The 22,878-nt window shown below is 39.4% G+C and overlaps 1 protein-coding gene across 2 annotated transcripts in view; it reads left to right on the plus strand.

Annotated features, from left to right (window-relative positions):
• The window catches only part of LOC135255501 (NT-3 growth factor receptor-like), a 185,453-nt gene that overhangs the window by 21,725 nt on the left and 140,850 nt on the right, over window positions 1–22,878 (plus strand). Inside the window, exon 1 of one of the 2 annotated variants that reach the window (XM_064336749.1) lies at window positions 19,347–19,518. The exons of the other annotated variant lie outside the window; for it this stretch is intronic. The gene's annotated coding sequence lies outside the window, so the exon portion shown is untranslated. Of the gene's footprint in view, window positions 1–19,346; window positions 19,519–22,878 lie in introns of those variants that run through there. 2 annotated transcript variants of the gene reach the window in all.

The following is a 22,878-nucleotide window of genomic DNA, read 5'->3' on the forward strand; positions in this document are numbered from 1 at the left end:
AAAACAACTTTTTAGGCCCCCGCCTCCCACCGCCCCAGTCCACTCCCTGTGCATTATGCATTATTATTTCCAATAACATTATAAACAGTCCCATTTTTGATACCCTCCAGCAAAATTGTCCTGACTGCCTTACCCTAATGTTGAAATTATAGATTTAGTTTTGTGAACGTGGTGTAATGGGATGCAGTGGAGAGAGAGGAGGTGACCAATCACCTTCACCCATCTACATCTCTTCCTGTGTGGAACAAAACACATCTGACATTTGCACAGGGCTTGACGTGCATTATGTGGCAGGTTATTGTTTATGGAACAGATAATAGCTTGTAGGATCAATGATGGAGGATGACAGACTAATGGTGTGGGTAGTGATTTCAGATTTGGCATCAATGATTGGTCAAGGTCTCTGTCACCAATGTCACAAGAACAATACCTGCATATAGAGAAAGTGCTTTTATTTTTATTTCTTTATTTATGTTTTGGATGGAATATTGGCAGTTAGCCTTCAGAATATGAATTAAGCCAGTTAACAGTCACAATGCAGCACATGCAGCTTTTTACAGTATGGATTTAAGTACTACTATTACTACTACTTGTACTACTACTAGTACTGCAATTACTATTACTACTACTACTACTACTACTAATAATAATAATAATAATAATACCTCTATTTCACTCTTTCTGTGTATTAGACACCGAGGCCTACTGAAAGGGGACACTTTATATTGTTGTTCACATCAAGAAGAACAAGGATGCAATCCTGCCTCATTTCGGATGGACCTTAACATTTCCAGACATAGATTGAGCCAGTGTTTGTTCAACCAATGTTTAGTGGTATCGCTGACTTTAGAATGGCTGTGCACTTGGTTTTAATCCTTAGCGTGAATGATTGAGATGCATGGGTCTGCATGTAGATTCAATTCAGATATTTGGCAGGACACATCCATGTGGAGCGTTGCTCTGGCTCTGTCATTGCATTTTGATCTAGTTATTAGCACCATTATTGCCATTAAACTGAAACTCTGTGCCCTAAGGGCAGAGGCACCAGCTGGCAGCTGCTACTTTGCTTTGTATTGGAAAGGAAGGGCGAGATCCGATTCCGAGAAAATTCCGCTAACAGTGCACTATTTTTGGCGATAAAAGTTTCATGAATGATAATTTCGTATATATTTTAAACATATGCGCCGATGTGGTTTTCAGGACGGAGGAAAACGCCTTGTTCGTTTGCGAACATGCGTGTGAATTGGAAGCAGCTGAACGCACCAAGGAGCAATTTAAATGTGCTAACCCCCCATCAAGCAGACAGTCCAGTTACACGGGAGTCTGACGGGCCCCCGCCTGCGTTTGCATCTGTCTCTGTGATAGGTAATCAGTTGCCAGGTTGTGATGGGGCATACAGGTTGCAAATGAAAGTGGCGGTTGCCATGTCCTCCACAATGGTCACAGCCCTTCCCCAGCTGTGCGATAGGGGCACTGGAGCCGGCTTTGATGATAGAGCTCCCCTGATCCATGCGTTTGAAATGTTTTTCCTCAGGCAGGAGCAATCTGGATGCATTTTCTAGATCCTTGCAGGAAAGGAGAGGTATTGATCACCATTGAAAGAAATAAAAGGATTTTGGGGTTTGGTTCTGCTATTGCACACCGCTTTTCATCTGATTGGCCTAGTCTTCCTGCTGAGGAATGGTGAGGCTGACAAGTCCCTGCCAAATGCCCCCCGTCCCCAACGCGCTCCCTATGAGAAATGATGTCTACTGCTTCTGCAGTACCTCGTTTGCCATAGAGACTTCATGCTGCTTTAAAATATTGAACAATTCTAGCCCATGTGCCGATTTCCCCTGATCTTCTCCTTCTATGATATTTTACTAGCGCAGTTGTCTGCAATAAATTCTTAATGCGATCATTCCATGTGGAATCAATAAAAATGGCTTATTTGACAAGTTTCTCTTGGGGTTCAACAGAAATTTCCACAAAGGGGGAAAATGATTCAGGAAGAATTCAGATTTCAATGACAACTCATTCAGAAAATATTCATCTTCTTCACCTGGCCTTTATATTTTTCTAAAATTGTTTGTCTCTGTCCCAAACATAGAGCTCACTGTATATAGTCTCCCCTTCCACTCTTTTGATTTTTAAATGCTGAACTTCCTTCTTTTCTATGCACATCATAACCAAGTATGCCAAATAAATCTTGAATCTTAATGCAATTGCTTTTGAATCGGCAAATGCATTCAAAAGCAGTGTCGTGTAACTCACTCATATACAGTAATTATGTGTTTTCCAAAAGCTAAGAAAGGTGGGTTTTTTAAAGGCCTTGTTTATATTAACTGTGTTTGATGTAAAACCCATTCATTTCCCTTTGCCCTTGTCTAGGCTACTTGTACAATCTCAATATAGATGTTTCCAAATGAAATTATTGAACTGAGGATTTTATGCACTAATGCAATTACAATAACAAAAAGGGAGATAAACACTGCTTTGGTGAAAAAAAAAACAGGATGATTGGATTTGCGTTGATAGTAATTCCTGTTTTTTTCAGCTTGAATTTTCCTCAGTGCAGAGTCTTCAGTTTCATCTTCATGTCCCGTTTACACTGATATTTTATTCATGGGAAGGCTAATGAACTCTCTGATTGAGTGCAGAATATATGCTCCTGAGCAGTTTATTTCTTCTGTTTGCCACAGTTTGGCAGTTGGCAAATCGACTGCATTGACATAATGGGCATTTCAAAGAATTCTTTAATATTTTGAACATTAGATGATTTTCATTTGCATATCTCATTTGCATATTTATAATCTCATTGAGAAACAGTGACAGCCTTGTACATACTGTACATTAACACATTTGAGCAGGGACAGGCAACTAATTCTTGTAGGTGGACAATGAGTACTTGCGTGAACTTGTTGCAGCAGTATGTGAGTTATTAAAAATATGGGAAACAATGATATTATGTTATCACACATCATAACAAAATTAAATTTATTTCTTAAACTTGCCATTTTACTTCTGTTTACTGAAGAATGTTCTGATTGTGGCACTAAATTTTGAATGTCTTTGGAAGATTTTAGGCTTCAGTTTTCTGAATGCTGCTATGGAAACACAAGGGCTAAATCTGTTGAGACCAGAGATGTCATTAATATTCCAGAGAGTGGATGTGGGTGGGAGACAAGAGACAACACCACTCAAGGAGGCAAGCATCCAAGAAGGTACCTTCTTGACCCAGATGTGTGGGATGTGCACCCCGTGATTTTGTTGGATGTTAGCTGCCAGTCATCTGTATTCTGTATGTGTGTAGATGTGCATTTCTGCAGAGTGAGAGTTCAGGGGAGAAGGTTAGATAGGACTATAGCCTTGCAGAGAAATCAATGCAATTGTATCAATTGTCTCAGCATTGCATGGAGGTAAAGATGTGGACCTGAAATGGCTCTTAAAGATGGATGATCTCAGAATGAGGCATCTGATAGCAACTGTTGTCAGCCATTGGGAGCAATGCCTAGAATGTTTATGCTGGTGCTGTTGTGTCAGCGCATATTTATGTTTGCCAATTATTCTTACCATTTCTCCAATAAAGCCTGCAGTATAGTTCCAAGCTGGTCATTTAGTGTATTTCTTAGAGGCTACATTTCCTGTTAGTGTGGTATGGTCCGAGCTGCTCAGCTCTTAAACATTTATAGTGACCAATTCTAGTGCAGCTGAACAGTGACAGAGATATTGCACTCTTCACTGCTATATATGCATATAAAATAGGCACAGACTTCCTGTGAACATTGCGTATCACTTTAAAATACAGAGAACTAGGACCTGAGTAATGTGTATTGTATATATAAAACATTTTGTGGTAATATTATGCAGGTACTAGATGTCTTAAGGGTCTTCCGTGACATAAAATTAAGAATTGTGTTACAATGAGTGCTCTGTTGTGACCGTACATACTGTAGAATGTCACCCTAGCTGATTTGTTGGGTAAAATTCAAGGTGCTTTTACACTTATTTACACTTACTCTTTTGACATGTACTTTTTAAACTGCCAGGCAGCTGTCTTGACTTCTCTTTTCTGTTATGAAAGTAGTTTGCACTAGAGGTCATGTTCTAGCCAAGAGTCTGATTCATGTACTAGATACTATGCAGGCTAAAGCTGTTTTTTTAAATGACAGAATGGGATCAAGTTGTCATTTTGGGATACTAGTTCTATTAACAAATCCCCAAAAGCTCACTGGTTAGATTAAAAGCCCATCAATTATCCAGCTTGTCTGTAGAGCTCTGAGAGACTTCCAACATCTTAAAGCCAGAAAAGAATAATCAGGTCTGGCTCTTTTGTTGCAACATTGTTCTGCTTCACTGTTTATCTGTTATAAACAGCTTTGGATTGGATGGCCCGCTCATTTCAATGGAGGACATGGATACTGCAAGTAAAGGCCATGTAGAGGGTGGTGGACATGAGGGGGATTTTAATTAGGCCTTAGAGGAGGCAGCTTATGCATGCTTAAACAAGACCTGTCGCCCCACCCCCAACACCATGCCTCGTTTACCCCCATCCTCCACTACCCTTTTCGGCCTCTGAAAAAAAAGGAGGCAGGAAATTGTTTGCAACTAGCCCAAATAAAACATCTGGTGAACAAAGTTGCAGGGGAAAAAAGGAAAATAGGTTCAGAATACTGAAGCTCCCTCTCTGAGCAGGTGCAAATTGTTTATGTCGTTTTCTCTAGCCGATGTTAATATGCTCATTTCATTATTGCCTCAGAACTCAGGTGCCCGGGCGCTTGGGTGATGCACTGGAGATTTTTTTCAACCTTTCGTTTTAATTTCCCAAAAGCCTTTCTAGATTATAATGTCCAGATTATCGGTTTATGAAAATTACAACATTAATAAGCCTCCGGTGTGGGTATATCATATGAGCCTCTCTCAAAACATTAAACAATAATAAAGAAGTTCTGTCCACTTGTGTCATTAGAGTCCCCCTGCCCCTACCCCCATGCCTCCAGCAGCTTCTGGTACCAATTTGTCAAGGCAGCACTTCTTGCTAAGTTTCCAGCCTAATGCAGTAAGCAGACTCCAGCTGCTACATGCCCTGCAGTTAAGGCCAAATATACATTCAATCTCATCCACTCTCACACCCCATATGGTGTCCACTCTGCGTCAGGAAACGAGTGAAAAGCTCCTCTCACCCGTCTTGCGCTCTGCTCTGATGTGTTAACCTCTCTTCTTTCAGCACAAGGGGTCATGGCAGCTCCCGTGTGCATGAGAATTACACCAGTGTAAAGAGTTCAGCCGTGTGTCACCTACAGAACAGAACCTCTGATAGCAACGTCTCAGCCTGTACAACTACTGTCCAGCCCAGACACATGCACATAGTCTTTTTCTGCTCTGCATTTGATTTAAACACCACTACTCTGCTTGATTAACTTTTTTTTTTTTTTTTTACTGTGTGCTGTGTGCCACAGTCATTGAGATACCAGTGGCTATTGAATATTTATCTGCTACAGGGATGACATTGTTGACGGGCTAAAAAGTCAGTTGATTTGGATTTATAATTGACCTGTAATGCGTCTGTAATTATTTATCTTTTTGGTGATTCAGATGAGAACCTTACATATTCATTGGTTTATATTAGAAAAAATGGTTTCTGAATATTTATTTAAAAATCCCCTGTAGGAATTCACCCAGTGGTGTCGGATAATGTTGATTATTGAAATGTAATTTGCAGTGATTAAAGCTTTAAGATGAAAATGGGCAGGGCAAACAACTCTGATGGATATTTGGTTCATTTTAAACCATCACAATTTTTTCTTGGATATCATGTTTTAATTAATTCATAATTGCTTTGCAGAGAGCTCTATAGTCTTAGCATTCCCAAATAATTACAATGCTGTCACCCAGTGGGAAAGATGTTTGAGGTTGGTAATTGGATTTTGAGTTAAATTACATTTTAAATGACTGAAACGTAAAGACAAAATATGTATTACAATTTCATTTAAGCAGAGTGATTGTGTTTTATGCAGTGCAATTATGTGTCAGCTAAATAGTCACAAAGATATTTTCATTGTATGTTGCCAATTTCTTAAACACAGCTGGGGAATGATAATATCAACTGTTTGCTATGTTTAATGGTGAAGTAATCTGCCTCAATGACTATAAATTTAATAGCTACTGTATGTGGTCAGTTGTGTTGTTCTGTAAGTACATTTTTCTGGATAAAAGTGTGTCAGGGGTAGCAAAGTTCCTCTCTTCCTGGACAAACCGCAGAGTTCACAAATGCTTGAAAGGTCATCTAAACTTCGCTTGGCCATGAGAACAGAAGCCCTGCTGGGCGAGCCAGCTCCATTGGCACCAAGAGTTTCATTAGAGGCCTACTCTCTCCCCACAAAACAGCATTCCTGGGATTCAATTAGCTTGATGAGTGTGCCAGGGGTAGAACACAGAGGGCCATTAGATGAGAGGAATGAGGGAGGATCGTGCTAATGCAGCAGAGGAGTGATGGAGTGATAATGAAAGGGACTCTCTCACTGCGGCTGTAATCCAATCAGCCCGCATCGGGAACGGTGCATTACACGAAATGTGCATGTTTGCAGGCGTGTAACAAGGTCCAATCTGTCAACGTGAGAGGTCAAACACCAATCAGATAGGTGAGACTCACAATAAATTCTTCTTGTCTCGAAAACTGTCAGCCCAAGAGTGACACTACGTCCTGCTCACGCGAGACTCCGCTAACCGGGTTATCACCGATTGCTGTCTTAATTAAGTGGATGTTCGTATGCCTGGGCTGCTTATGCAATATCCATCCACCTAAGGCTTTTCACTAGTTGTGCATGAGCAAGAAAAGAATGTAGAGTATTATGAGTCAAATCCAGCCACTTGTGTCACAAGGAGGTCTTAAAGAAGCTCTGGAAAGGGTGCTGATAGCAGGCTCGAACACCAGAGAATCCAATGCAGCCAGCGTCCTAATTCCCATTATGGTACTGTCTGCTGACAAAATACTGTGAATATCATTCTGTGTGTAGCTCCTGGATCAGTTGTTTAATGCCCTGTGGATCCATCTACTTTCTACCTAATTACATTCCCCAGTCAAATTATGTTTCTGCAGTACATACTGTGAAATGCAATGCCTTTTGGTGAAACTGAGTGCATATCGGGAAATATAGTCTGATTATTTGTGTGTTTGTACTTCTCAAGGAGGCCCTGTGCAGGGTTAGGCTTTCACCTCTGTGTAGCCAGTAGGTGGAACAGAGTTACATGGTTTGTTCTTATGGTAGCTATCTACAGCCGTGGATAAAGAACTGGGCTTGAAAACAGAATGTTGTAGCTTTGACTTCCACACGGGGTGCTGCAGTACTCTAGCAATGCATGCATTTACGGAAACAGATAAGGGTAGTAGCTAGCTTAAGCCTGGATTAAATCTTAACGATGACTTGCAAAATTATCAGAATTCTTTTTTTTTTTTCTTATCATCAATTAATTCTGCTGATCACTGAAGTATCCAAGCTTGTTTTGCAAAGAGTTAAACTGAATAAAAAGCCTAAATTGCATTGCATAAAGGGTGCACATTCCGTAATTGCATAAATAAATGCGTTTTCTGGCATTTAGCTTGCAGTGTTTACAGTGACAGGACACTCAGTCTCTCCTTTCCTGCTGTGGACTCCCGCTGTGCCTTCTGGCGGTCATGTGGCCATTAACAGGGAGAGGCCCTGGACTGGGTGCCGAGCTGAGCACAGCCTTCTGGGTACTCCCCCATGGCAGGCTGATGCCCAGACTGTTGTCATCTGCAGGGGTCTCGAGTTTCCAAATGACAGGGCAAAGGACAGAGTTCAATGTTAAGTGTGTATCACAGTGAGCCTTGACTACTTAGTCTCTGTAACCGAGAGTACAGAGTCCTGTTAGGGGCATCTCTGCCTGTTATTTTTGGTGAATGTACCATGTTTGTTGTATGCTGAAGGTAGCTGGATATTGCACTATCTTCATAATTACAAGCTTACAGGAAGTGCATTAGCAGCTGGAACCATCTCTTCAGAAATGGGAGAGTCGTTTTCAGGGTGTGGGAGTGCCCAGCATTGGGTGTATTCCTTGTAAACACTCCTCAGGCTCAGGTTACACTGTATTCAGATGTATCTCCTTGCTGTTTTTCTGACTCATTTTCATTGTAACTCACCCTGGGACATTGTTCTGCTTCCTGGGATGTTCAGTCCTTTCAAGTTGCAGGAGACCTTTGCAGATTGATTTTACCCCTCAGAGGACTGCAGCCCCACTTCAGGGCGCTTCTTCGTTGGAATTAAAGAACAAAGAAGCAGGTCGGGCTGCACAAAACAATGGGGTCCAAATGAACAAGTCATTTCTGTTATCAAGGTCCCTTAAAAACAAATGGAGCAGCTATGCCATTAAACAGCAACTGGCACCAAAAAGCAAAATGCAAAACATCCTTTCTGATTCATAAACCATGCGCACAGTACGTTACTGTAAAAGTTCTGTGAAGTTGGTGCTTTTTTAAAATGCTTTTTTACATGCTGCTCTGCCAAGGTTTCCTTTAAGCAGTAAGCTCTACTGTGTTGTAAAGTTAGTGTAATTGGACAACGGGATTAAATGTACACTATGAAGAGCAGCAAAGGCAGAGATTTCTTTGCTTTCTACATGAAAACTTAATCTTAATATGCCTACACAATGTGAAGAAACTTGTGTAAGCGTGCATATATACAATATGGATGTCAGGCTCCATTCCCCTTAACGTTGGCTAAGTATGGCAATAAAGGCTATCAAATAGGATACATGAACAGGATAGTCAGGTCATTATAACAATTGTTTTAAACTGTAATGGATCCATGATGCACACAATATGCATAAATTGCCTAAATAAGTATTAAGGCATCTTTGATTTTATGTTGAGCAAGCCAAGGCAGTCACATTTATATACAAGATGATCATTCATTTACATCTCTATGATGCTTGATAAAAATATTGAATCTTACACAGCAGCACCAGCTGCAAAGGTTTTCATGTAATTGCAGATGTTATCGTTATCTTCTAGATGGGATATTAGAGATGCAAGACTAGTGTCTTACAGCTCATTATGGAAATTGAGTAAGAGAAGCGTGATGCTTACATTAATGGTTTTAAAGGGCACAGGATGTAGTCTTCTGGGGGGGGGGGGGGGGGCTCTAAAAAAAAGGCCCTCGTTAAGGCTTCGTAAAGTTTCTTCGTAAAGTCCCTTCTTTGAGGGATAATTCCCAGTCTGGCTCCACTATAGCAGAGCTTGTTAGCATGTACCGATACATGAAATTCTGTACCCTCCTCGGGTGAACTAGAGTGCCTTCTGCAGCAGGTTGAACATTTTTTCCAGGTTTCTGTAATGCTATGTGATGTCAAGAGATCATAGTTTGTATCCTTGTCAGTGTTGGTCCAAATCTGTTGGTGTCTGGACGATTCACCATGTAATACACATGTCAAAGAACTAGGGTAGAGTACATAAAATAAAAATGTAATGCTGTCTTCACTCCTGCCATCACTCTTTGTCCAAAGAGTGATACTGAGGAATTTGTTCTTAATTTAAACAGGACCTATACTTCTCTACTACAAAATGTGCACATGTGCTTTTTAGCCATGTACTGATACTTTTAGTCAAATTGGTTGTACAAGGGTCCAATAATTGTGCACATTCAACAACAAGCTCAAACTGATAAAAGCTGGGAAAGACAAAAAAAGGAAATTTCCACATGAAACAAGGCAGCTTTATAGGTAACACCAGCTTTAATGTTCATTGGATGAGTGACACATGACATCATCACCAGTGTTATCAGAGGGAGTTATCATTAGTGGAAATTTGTATTGAAGCCCCGTAAGTTGTATACATTTGTTGCATCTATCTGCACAGCGTAACTGCGGATTTAAAGTATGTGTACCTGTCACGGGTGCGTGTAACATGGTGAGGTGTGTGATATGTGGGGCATAGTGAGACACATGATGGAAGTGATTCAACTTGTGATTCTTCACGTCCACCTTCACAGCTGCACGCTGGTCTTAATGGTACCGGCATATTATTGGCTGGTTGGTGTTATGCTGAGTTGACGCCATCAATCATTGCACAGCATCTGCAGCTTTGATGAGATATCCTGGTTAGACTGAAGGCACAATCAATCCCGCAAAAGTGTCCTTACCATTTCCCCATGCCTTCAATCACCTCAATGGGTTATCAATCTGGCCGCTGGAGTCAGTTTCTTTCATAAAGACAGTCTGTGAGCTTGCAGGTGTCACACAGCAACTGTAATCATGAGGGACGAGGTGTTGTTTATTCTCAGAGCTGTCCAGCGTACAGCACGCTTGAGTTTCTTGTCCAAAAATGTCTATGACAAATCAAAAATGTGTCACTTTCTTAGTGTAAATGAAAATTGCTTGAAAATGTTAATACATTTTCTCATCAGGGAATTAAATTATGTGAATCCTCCCCATTGGAGCTGTTATTGTATAATGCTACAAGTATAATCATGAGTCGCCATCTGTTTTACTCTGCCTCCCATGGGTGAATGCAAAATGAATGCCATGCATGTATGCTGAAAATGCACTAAAAATGATTGTAAAGGTAAATCCGTGAATGACTTCAGACTACATTGTATGGTGTTATTATGTCATGTATTAAGCATTATCGATAGTACGAGAAATCAGTGTATTGCAATATCAGTCTAAACATTTCCATCTGTTCCTATGTGCAAATTGAATGAGTGGAGTTCATAGTATTATTAGGCTCTATTGGGTCCAGGTCCTTCATGATGTCATGAAGAACCTGACATAATGGCCAATAAATGTTTTAGTCTCATTGCATATCTCTTCCCACAGTTTGAGGCAAATAAATGTATCCTGTCCTGCTAAACCTCTTTCTTAAGTCTGAGCTAAGCACTCCTTTGCCATAGAGATTTGCATCATCTGCTTTATAAATATAAATTTGTAATGGTTAGCTGTAGTTATTTTGCTATTTTCCACTGTTAATCCCTCTACCAACTTTATCCGTCTCCCAGTCTCCCTCCTTCTCCCACCTGTTTGTTCTCCCACCTTCTCCATCCCATTGTGGTGGTGCTACCTAGCTGGCTGTCTACAGATGCTAGATGTATTACCCCTACAGCCAGATTTCGATCAGTGAAAACACCCACTTGTGCAGTTACCATTTCACAAAATCAGACAACTTTAAAGGTTCTATCTAACCAGAGAATTCTTGGTTTTCTCTCTACCCCTTTTCCGCTACCATCCTCTTCACCCCCCAATGACATCAGTGGCCATAGTCGAGCAGTATGAGCCTGCTGGAACATGTACGTTTCTGGTTATTTAGCTAACAAGCTAGAAGCTAGCTGACCGTTATTTTACTGAATATGGTAGACCTATTATATTGACTGTCTTTTTGATAAGTAATAGATTAGACTGATGCTGTAATACAGTAGAATCTGCTTAATTGAACCTATTTGTCTGCAAATTTTATCCAATTATCCGACTAAGCAGAGTTGATTAGATCGAGGAGCCCATTATATATAGGCCTATGTATATATCAGGTTCACCTGTTTGTTAATGCAAATAGCCTGCTCTCCAGTTCGGTGTCAAACTCCAGTCCTGGTGGGCTGCAGTGTCTGCTGGTTTTTGGGGTGTTCTCGGCACAAGTGATTCATTTAAGTCAATGATTGGCTAAGGAATCCACACACCTTTTTCTCAAGGCTTTAATTGGCTGCTGATTGAAAAGAAAACACAAAAATCCCCCATGGGATTCAGTTTTACACCCCTGCAATATACACTTTATGGCAGTGGTGGGCAATGAGGGCCGTATCTGTTTCAAAGGAACCTCCCTGCCCTCCCTCTCCAGAGTCAAGTCCAACCCCCACCTACAACAACCACTTCCTTTGCAGTTTCCTGGATTTTCATGTTTTTATGAGCACAAGACTGATCCTTATCGCATAAGCCAACTTTGATTAAATTGAACTAAACATAAATCTGGTTTGATTGAACCAAATTTTCCTTTAAAATGTCCTTTTAGTGTGTTTGATTGAATCCAGGAAGTAGAACCAGCAGCAAAAGCAAAAATCCATATTTCCTTCCATTTTCAGTAATTCAGATTATTACACTGTTGAATTTCCGGAGCCAAACCCGATTTACACAGGACCACCTCTATTATTATTCAATTTAACACAAACATGCATATTCATGCATACAAATAACATACTTTAGCTGCTGTGGATATATCAGTTAATCTTGCATTAGCATATATTTGAGGTTTGAAAGGGAATGAGTACAGAGCAAAATTAGTAATTGGTAGTCCTAGTCAAAAGTCCAAATGAAAATAAGAGCACAGGAAAACTATAAACCGCGCCAGCCAGACTGGAGCCCTCTATGCTAAGCTGTGAGGCAGTAGTGCCATGCACACATTAAAATAACTAGTGTCTATTAAAATAAGTGTGTATAAAAAGAAACGACAATGACTCATACAAATTGTTTAATGAAAATTGTTAGCAATACAAAAGTGCAAATAAACTGTTTAATCAGGAATAAATCCTCCTTTTCTAATTTCAAAATACTGCAAATGAAACTGTAAAACATTTTACATTTTCAGTTCTATTTTTAACACAGGGTATACAATAGTATTCACGCTGCGTCTACACAAAGCACAGATGATTAAGCATTCCAGTGCTTCCAAAAAAAAAAAAAAAGAAATGAACAGAAGAAGCAATCAGCTTGTATGTTTCCTGACACCAGCAGTGTTGCACAACATCTGGTGTAAAGGCTTAATGCATTCATTGCAATTTTCAGTTTGAGATTAGGCCCTGTTTAAAAGACATATTGCAGAGTCTTGATATTGTTGGCCAGCTGGTATTCTGTATTGTGAATTGTACTTGAGAACAAAGATTTCCACTCAAGCAAATAGCAGCCTGTGGCAGTGATAGATAGCAGTGTGACTGCAATGCACAATTTGCTTGCCTGTTCATCATAGATGCAGTGTGTTTACCTGCTTTTGGAAGCTATGCACACTAATTGGGATTAAGTGCTGTCAGATGTTGGGGCTAATGAGCGCGTTTTACGCATTCTTTGATTGCTTTGAACTAAACGATAATTGGTTTTAACATTATACCAAAACACTTGCTAGTACAGGACTTATTGACCAGAAGGACATTGATACCAAGATGTGTTTCACAGTGATATAAACAACTTTGAAGACTGTTGTTTATCTCTGCCCACGGGCTGCTCTGGACGTGTTTGAAGAAAAAACTTCAGTAGGCATATCAGCTCTGGGTATATTTATTCAACCAGGAAAAGCTTATTAAGATAATCAAGACCCATGCTATGTGTGTGTGTGTTGTGTGTGTGTGCATGAGCGTGTGTGTTGTGAGTATAGTGCCCTTCTGTTAGCTAGGGTTGATAATACATTTTCTTGCTCATAGTTACATCTTGGAAACTGTGTAATAGTGAAATTGACCAAAACTGATTCTGTTTCACAAAGTAAGTTGGTAATTAACAAAAAATGATATACGACTGGTGTGATTTGTTTTAAAAAGAAATCAGAACTACGATTTGCAATCTTGCAATTTGTAAGTGCTATGAAGGCATGTATTTAGGATAGGTCACAAGTAGATAACTGCATATCTTTCACAGTGAAAGTGTAACTCATGATTTCAAAGTGCCAACCACCTTGACTGCTCTGGTGAAAAACAACAGGTCCCCCAGACTACAGAGTATATTTTGGCAATAGGTTTTTAGCTTTTGATTTGTGGGTGCTTGACAACCAATCCAGGTTTTTGATTTTATTATATTTTATTTCAATTCTGAATGTAGCTGTCAGGTTATCACCGTTTGTATTAAAATTGTGAGTATGATTTGTGTATTAATTTACCAAAGTGCAGTGAACTACCTCTGTTCATCTGCTGCATTAAAACTTGAACAGTGCCAGCAAATAACACTTTATATATAATATGCAAAATTTTGGCACTCAATATAATGGCAACCATTTGTGCATAATACTGTAGATGGAGCACTTTATAAGCTATCTGAGCAGTTCTGGTATGATCATTCAATAATTAACTGTTAAATTATAATAAGGTTAAGGCCTAAACCATTTTAAACAATTTTTAATATCTATGCAAATACTTCTTGCCCAAAAATACTGAATGACAAGTTAGTCTAGCTAACAGATGATGAAGGACGGTCATTTCTTTAAAAGTCTCTATTCAGACTGTTGTGAAATGCTCTTGAGAAGTTCATAACTGAGAGCCACTTTTTGCAAACTTTCAGCATTATTGGATATTGGATACATTTATATTATCAGAACTTTCTCTCTTAGGTTTCTCTCTCTCACACACACACACACACACACATATAATACAGTTAAGTCAGGATAACTGACTGCACAGTAACACTTGAGGAAACATGTTGATTGCATCCAGGTCATGGTTTGCATTGTGCTTCATAACTTGTTTTTGGAAGCGTATTATATGTAGTGATTACATTGATTATTTTTCTAAACTGAGCATGATCTTACCGTTTAAATTCTTCAACTTGGTCTAAAGAAGGAGGATGCTACTGCATGAGACACAATTATGAGAAAAGGGATTACCTGCCAGTGGGTATGGATTATTCTTGTAATTGGCAGGCTTATTAATCAAGAAAAGAAAGACAAACAGACTGAGAACAGTGATCAATTGAAAGGCAAGATTTTGCTCTACTCCTGGGTTAACAACAACAAGTGACATACTGAGAGAGAGATTATGTTTATTTCTGATGACATTAATTGTGCATGGTGCATTTGATACATTTTTGAAGGGGTTGGCATATAAAAAAAATTTAAAGTATGATTCTGTGATGCTGTGTATTGTAATTTAATGTGCAGCTTTTCCAATATCAAATTAAATGTGATCTTTGTCACATAGAAATATTGATCAAGATGAGGCATGAACGAGTTGAATGCAGTTTAGGTTGTCCTATCATCCTGGATTTATTTTCCATTTTGACACATGACTATTAAGCTTGGCACCTTTACTCGGTGTGTAATTATACTGCAGCATTATTTGCATATTCATTTTATGTCCGTGTGAAAACTTGAAATAAGAACAGAACTGTGATCGCAAGCTTTGTAAAAGCAAGTGGGGAATGGATATGGTTGAGGAAGGTGAATAAATACAGAGGTGTTTACCTGGAGAACATCACAGCAATGCATGTGTCCCGATGCCTCATCCAGGGAGGACAAAATGGAGGAAATGCAAAAAGAATTATCGGCCCTTCCAGATGGGAGGTGATTGAAGTGCATTTCACTCCCTCGGTTGCAGGGAACAGCAGCTTCACACATTAGCATGCTGCATGGCACTCCTGGCTGAGTTCCGGCATGATATGATCATTTATTTAATTAAAATATCCAGCATTCTGCAAGCAGGGATTGACAGATAGTTCGTGTGCAAAATGACAGAAATGCTGATGACACCAGGGGACAGATTAATCCCATTATTTTCCTGTTTGCCATGCGCGGTGACTGCACACCTTTATTCTCCACAGACCTGTTGCTATGGCTCTGAACTGTACGTCCTAGCAACTGTGGCAACTTCACAATGTGCAGAGTGCATAATTTGTTTTAGATTGACATGTGGAAAGCTCCCCCCCCCCTTTACACACACCATTTTTCTTAGCACCTTTTATAATCCACCTCTTGTAACTGAATTTCGAGTGTGGAAATATCATTTGGGTCATATGTATTACTCCCCTAGTCTCTACTTTGGTGGTTTTGTATTTATTTAATGCACTTAATTTAATGATCAAATTAATAATCTAATAATCAGATGAGTATAAGATGCAAAAAATAGTTATATGGTCTACCGACAAGCACAACTCAAATATAGATCAATGTAAATGACCAAATGAAGGTAAGTGTAAACTCTTCACTGGGCTTCACTGTTTTTAAATGATCTAATTTGTATTGGTGTTATACCGATGGTTGCTTTTCAAATAATATTCACAGCCACTTTGAGAAACACTGAAATTTTCAAGCAGAATTCTGAATGTGAAAAGGTGTGTTGCTTAATTTTATGGCACAACTGGTTCTTGTCCACATGATTAAAACTAGTCTGTACTAATTTGGGTTGAATTATATAGTTAATACAGTGTCTATGCATTTCACAAAATTCAAACATTACGTATTGTAATATTTAAGATGATTATTATATCACTTAAGGCACTATCTTTTCTTACTTAAAGCTAAAATTCATAAGTAATTGGAAGTGCTTGTCCAACACAATGGTGAATCCTTGTAAAAAACAAAGATTATGATGTGAGGCAGGATATTTTCCCCTGCATGTTACTACTACTACTACTACTACTACTACTATGACTATATTACAGATGATCTAATACAGAGCTGTTTACAATGCAGTCTTGACAAATGAATTTGCATAAGGCACAAATCTCACAATAAGCTTTATTTAATCATGCTTTGACATAAACGTGACATAAACGTCTATTAAATTATTAATTTCTAATAATAATATAAGGCAACTAAATATATAATTTTGTAAAGAACATGCTCTCATATAGTTAGTTAAAAGTCCAGTTGCAAAACATACATTTTGAGGCCAAATGTTTATCAGGTGTAAACATTAAAAATCAGAGTGATTACTTCAGAATAGAAAAGCCATAAAACAATTTACACATGTTATATAATCTATTAGCCCAGATTAGTATTCAAGCAAAGGCAGGTTTCCATGACAACTGTTTTCGGTTTGAAGTGTCACAAATGCAAGCATTATATCTCAAATCACATAAAATATCAATCTCATTTTGAAGTTGCTAAATCCAATGCCTTGCTGCACATACATAGATTATTGTATACAAATAAGTGAAACTTTCATAAGCTAAATATGGTAAATTTAAACGCCCACATGCAGTATGGCAGCTATACAACTTATCTTTAACTTCCAGCTTTGCTAATTTATCATTGTGTGGTATGATCCTGACTTAAATATTCTGTATGTTACATTGAATTTAGACAGTCTGTGTCCAATACTTTGTATGGGAGAGCAAATATACTGTAGATGGACAAAATCCGTGGAACCTTATTTGTTTTCATTTTAATATGTGATTAGCAACTGCATTGCTTTTAAATCCTAGTGTGCATAACGTCATATTGGTTGTGATATACAAATATGAACTGATTTCTGTATTAATTTATTTTTATTTCATAGCAAGCTATCAAGCAACAGTAAAGTTGGCATTGTTATGTAGAATGGATTAACATGCTATATTATGATAATTGACATAAAATCATTGGTGTGTTCAGATCAATCCTAAATTGAATTGATCTGGTCAATTCAACATTGAATGTTATTAAATTTGGAATTTTGAATCAAATATTCATTGTAAATTCTGCAAGCACGGAAAAAGGCCATTATAAAATCAACTCATGCTAGATTTAGTCTTATATTTAACATTTCATAATCCCATTGATTGTAATTCAGGATGCAATGGAGCAGGTGCCATGACTTTAATATTTGGAAATTGAATTGAAAATTATGAATTCTGAGGAGGGAGGCATAAAAATGATATTGATTTGTAATAAAAGGAACCAATTTGGGGGAAAGAATTGAATTTAAACTCAATATATAGAACTAACTCCAGAGGCTAGTGCCAGGGAACATATTAAGACATGGAAATGGCTGGCAAAAATGACAGCTTTGTGCAAAATGCTGTATGTGTGGATGTGTGCAAGAATGCAACAATAAACGTGAAAAGCTGTTGAACAGACTGAACAGCAGAAAAACATGCTGTGTGACAAAGGTGCTATTGAGGGTTTAAGAAGTGGCATTACAGCAATTTAATCAGATGATATGGTAATGTGACTTACACAGTAATTTACAAAAGGCTAATACAGTCTAATAATAAGGCACTATTAGAGTTTACTTTAAAATGAACATTTCACTGCATATTTATGTTGCTTTGGGAATGTCAGCAAAGCAAATGAACAATAATTAAAAATCTACAGTCACACAGAGAAATGTGTACTGCCAAAAATCATTTGCCGCTCTTTTTAGTCATGCAGTGCATACTGGCTAATGAGCTTTGGGAACTGCCTATGTTTTTTTTGTTCTAAGACCACAGATATTCCGGAACAAGGACAATTGATGGATATTCTTTTGCAAGGAGCGCACATGGGAAAAACCATCACCGAACAAAAGAGCAGTCAATTCTTTTTCTCAGTTTTTGAGATGAGGCCCGCTTTTATTCTTCTGTTCTGATGTGGCTCTGGCGGTGACTGGAAAGGAGCAAAGATCAGGCAAGAGAAGTCAATTTCCCCCCTCCCCTCGTCTCCTGGTTACTCCCTGGCTGGGTCAGCACCGCTGTCATGCCGAGAGCCGCCGGCCTCCGTGGACGTGCTTCGCGCCACGCCAGTCTTTAGATGAGTCTGTCAAAGTCTCCGGCTTCATTGAGCTCGGGCCATTCACGGCTGGCTTCTGTCACACTCTCAGCAAAAAGATTGGGTCTCCTCATCCACGGCTATTGCTTCAATGCATCGTTTTCCCTGGCTTTCAGAGAAAAAACGTACTGCGGTTTTGACCTGCGAGTTCACTTATTTCTCTCTATCCAATTGTGTCCTCCTGCCTGGCTTTCTGTTTGACAGTCCTGTCAGTGAAACTCAGCCTTCCCACTTACAGGTATATTCCATAAGCTAAGCGATTCAAAGAACTATTTAGCGACAAATGAAACCATGATCTACTGTGTTCAGCAGCTACATATATATATATATATATATATAGTAATTGATTAAATAGTCCAGAGAACTTGTTTTAAGATTATGTTGAAATTAGATAATATTGATCATTTTATTTTTTAAAGCCTTTTCCCAATTTTTTTCACTCCAAATTTGGAACATCCAATCCTGCTCATACTTCAATACCCATTAGAACTTTCGTTGTCAAACCAGGAAGTCCCAAGACAAGCACCTGCTCTCTTCCGAAACACATGATGTTGCTGCCACTTCTTTGGACACTGCAAGTCTACAAGTCAGGCTTGCACAGATGTGAATTGTAGGAAGATCCTCTCTGTGCAGCTCAATAGGTGAACGACACATGCCTGATTGTCCAGCAGGGGTTTCTAGTGCCTGTGGCTGTAACCCGAACTCCCCGTTGGATGCTAGTGCTAACTATACATTGTACCTGCGGGGCTGCCAGCCACATTTGTACTGGTGTGGTGCCCTGTATATGTTCCGGCTGAGTGATATCTGTTGTTGGCTTTGATTATATATCCCCACCCCCCCCCCCCCCCCCATATTTTTTTGTTGTTTTTTTTTTTTTTGTTGTTGTTGTTTTTTTTCAGTGATATAACAATTTCTGCAAGAATCTTTTCTCTCTTTTAGCTATTGCGATGCCAGCTGATGCCAGTAGATGGCAGTGGCCACCAGTCATTGTGAGATTCTCAGGCACAGGAGGTCTTGCTTGTGGTAGCACGCTTGGCTGGAATACTAGCAAGCTAAGCGAGTTGAATGCGAGTGCGTGGGTACATGGTCAGCTAAAAGCGTTCATGTTTTGTTTGCAGGTACGACCTTATGAAGCACGATTTAAAAACATTTTTCAAAAGTTTTAGTATGCGTACAAATTCCCGTTGCCTGTTTTACATGCCTATATACGAGAATGCTGTAAAATAATGTTAGCTAAACTGGCTAGTAACATAACTTTACAGCTTGTATGCTAGCCTCAGGCTATATCGTTCACTAATAATGAGAGAAATCAGTTAGGGAAAGGGAGTGCGATGAAGAACAATATTGTAACGTGCTTGGTAGAAGGTTTTGTTGGAATACTAGCGAGCTAAGCGAGTTGAAAGCGAGTGGCTGCGTACATGGTCAGAGGCGCGTTCACGTTCAGGGAACAAGGCGAACGTTTGCAAACTATTTCACACTTTTTTCTGTTAGCTTTGTGTTCGGTCTGAGAAGGTAGTTTGCGGCGAACAAAAATGGACGCTGGACTGAGGGAAATGTTCCCAGATGGGTATTTCAATTGAAGATGCCGTTAAGTGTGATCAGTTTTTCAATACATATATATATATATATTTTTTTTTTACCATCGATGATCACAGAAGCGGCTGTGAGTACAAACGCTCTCGTCGCCATTTCTGTTTATGTTTAATGCAAACAATTTGGAATGTTCGTAAGAAGCCATTCGAATTGAACTGTTCAAAGGAAACGTTCCCCACGAACATTCGCCTCTGTTCGCTGAACTTGAACGCACCTCAGCTAAAAGCTTTTAGGTTTTGTTTGCAGTGAAAACGAACTGCTGCTTTTCTTTAAAATATGTAGCACCGGAAGACTTTTGTTGTCATTCTGCGAGTGTCACACTGGCACATTCTAGATTTAATGGCAGACAAAGCAGCCCATCCATGCATTAGAATAGTGCGCTACAGAATGAGCCATCCAGCAGCATCGATAATAACTGGAAACAGCAAATAAGAAAATACGGTCCATTTATTGAGTATTATCATACTTGCAGTGACTACAATGGAAATAATGTGTGGAAAATGATTTGGTGCTGGCCTGTAAAAGACTAACATGTAAAGCAAGGCTACCCAACCCTGTTCCTGGAGATCTACCGACCTGTTGGTTTTTACTCCAACCACAACAAAACGCTCCTGAGTCTACTCATTGAGTGATCAATGAGTTCTCCAGCTTTTGAATCAGGTTTGCTTTATTATGGTTGGAGTGAAAATCTGCAGGATGGTAGATGTCCAGGAACTGGGTTGGACAGCACTGCTCTAAAGGAACCTAAACCATGAAAGAGTTTTCCATTATTTACAGAAAAAGAGTGGATTTGTGTTTTCACATGTCAGTTAAGTGATTGTTTTTTTTTCCATGAATGTGTAAGTAGTAAAGCCTGCTGATTGCAGTGGGAAAAGATTATTTACCAATGCCACTCTCAATGTTATTTGACTGTTACAACACCCATAGATCCTAATGCAGTTCCCACACATGCCACAGATGAACTGATTAAGTGCCAGCATAAACAGTGCATCAAAGCCTGTCCACCTATCTCATTCTCTGCCAACTGCCTCCCGCTCTTCAGCATCTTGTGTAGTACAATACACCGAATAGGCTGGGGTTTACATAATCTACTGTAGATTTGAACCTGTAACCTCCTGGCTGTGGTAATTACTCTGATTACAAATTGACACAAATGAATTTACACACACACACAGTAATATACTGGACAGTAATATTTTCTAAGCAAAAGGTACATGTTTTTTGCAAGTTAGAATGCTGAAATACATATTTGAAAAAGAAGCAATTTAAAGATTAGCTTTCAATTTCTGTTTGAGGTTAATAAATAAAGAATTTCAGAACATTTTGTTTAAATAGACAGGGCATCAGCCTGGGTAAAGGTAAGTATTACATGCAGTCCCCATTCGGGAGTACAGCTGAGGGGGGAGAAAAAGTAATTCTGCAAGTTGTTAATCCTGGCTGGCCTCTTAATGAGAGTGTTCAGACTGTACAATGTGGAGACAGGCTGATAGGGCCAGGAGGGGCGTGCTGTTCTGCAATGGGGCCCACTGCAGGAGGAGGAGCTTCCATTTCGGCCACGCTCAGGGTTCTCTGGAGCCCTGCGACTCATTACGGTCCATTTAGATGGCCAATTGGTCAATTGATCAGTTTGTCAATTAGTCAATCAGTCAATTAGTCCCCAGAGGAGAAACCCGTGTGAAATGAGCTCACCAATCAATTGAAATTTCATTCACTTTAATTATTTTTTTTTTTCATCTCTTCGGGTATTGATTTATACAGTCTCTGTGGCATGGCTCTCCCTCTGTTTCCTCATGTCTCGTTTCTTGTTCAACTTTGTCAGTTTCATTTTTTTTGTTGGATTTGAGCATCATCCTAAATTGTGAATCTGTAGTCTTTGTTTGTAGATTTCAATGTCCCCACCACTTCCACCCCACCACCTTCGTGGCTGTGGTATTGAGTGGATGGTCCTTATGCTGGGGTATGTGCGGGCTGCTGCATGGTTTAATGGTGATAAACTGTGACTTGCTCAAAATATTCAATTTGGCGAGTATTTTATTCCCCGCTTTAAAAAAAAAGCACAGAGGAGGGAAAATTAGTTTCATGTTCAATAGCCCCGAAAGAGGTCTATTCAATGGAAATTTCATCAAGGGACTTGGTTCAATTCAGAGAAATAAACAGAGTTATTGATTTTTATTGTATGGGTTTGTCCAGTTTGCCTTTGATATTCATGTCTTCCAGTCCTTTTGGTAATGGATTATCACAGCCCTGGCAATTTCCCTGTTCTGATCCAAATGTATTTACTCGCCATACAGCATAAACACAACATAGCTGTTTATTTTCCCATTCTGTTTTCTCGGGGCAGTAACATACTGAGATCATTCCAGAACTGGTAATGGGAAACTGACCGAGCCTGACAGATGACAAAACGCTCAGAATGTGCTGTCAGATAAGATCTTCCTCTGTCTACGCGTGCCTGTTCAGCACACGTTCTTTGGCTCAGCCTATCGCATGGCTTTCCCTGCCACCTGGGCCAAATGTTGTCTGCTCTCTGAAGCTCTATATATAAATTTTATGGGACAGTTTGTGAATTGTCATGGCCAGTATGAGATGAGTGAGGCATTTCCCCATCAACTTCTTGGGAGTTTTGCTCCATATTTATTCATTATTTATTCAGGATACAATCTCATTCTTCAGAATCGAGAGACCTTAGAACAAATCCAGCTGTATCAGTGCCCAGTTAAATTTGTAAAGTGAGATAAATATTTGAAGCCAAATTTGAAACGCAGTGCCAGCAACCGATGGAGGATGGTTGTTATAGTGAGTCTCCGTGTGTGTGCGCGCCTGTTTGTGCGTGTGTGTACATGTGTATGTGTGTGTTTGTGTGTGTAAAGATGCAAAACAGTACC

The sequence above is a fragment of the Anguilla rostrata genome, chromosome 5 (assembly GCF_018555375.3).
Source record: "Anguilla rostrata isolate EN2019 chromosome 5, ASM1855537v3, whole genome shotgun sequence".
Taxonomy (NCBI): Eukaryota; Metazoa; Chordata; class Actinopteri; order Anguilliformes; family Anguillidae; genus Anguilla; species Anguilla rostrata.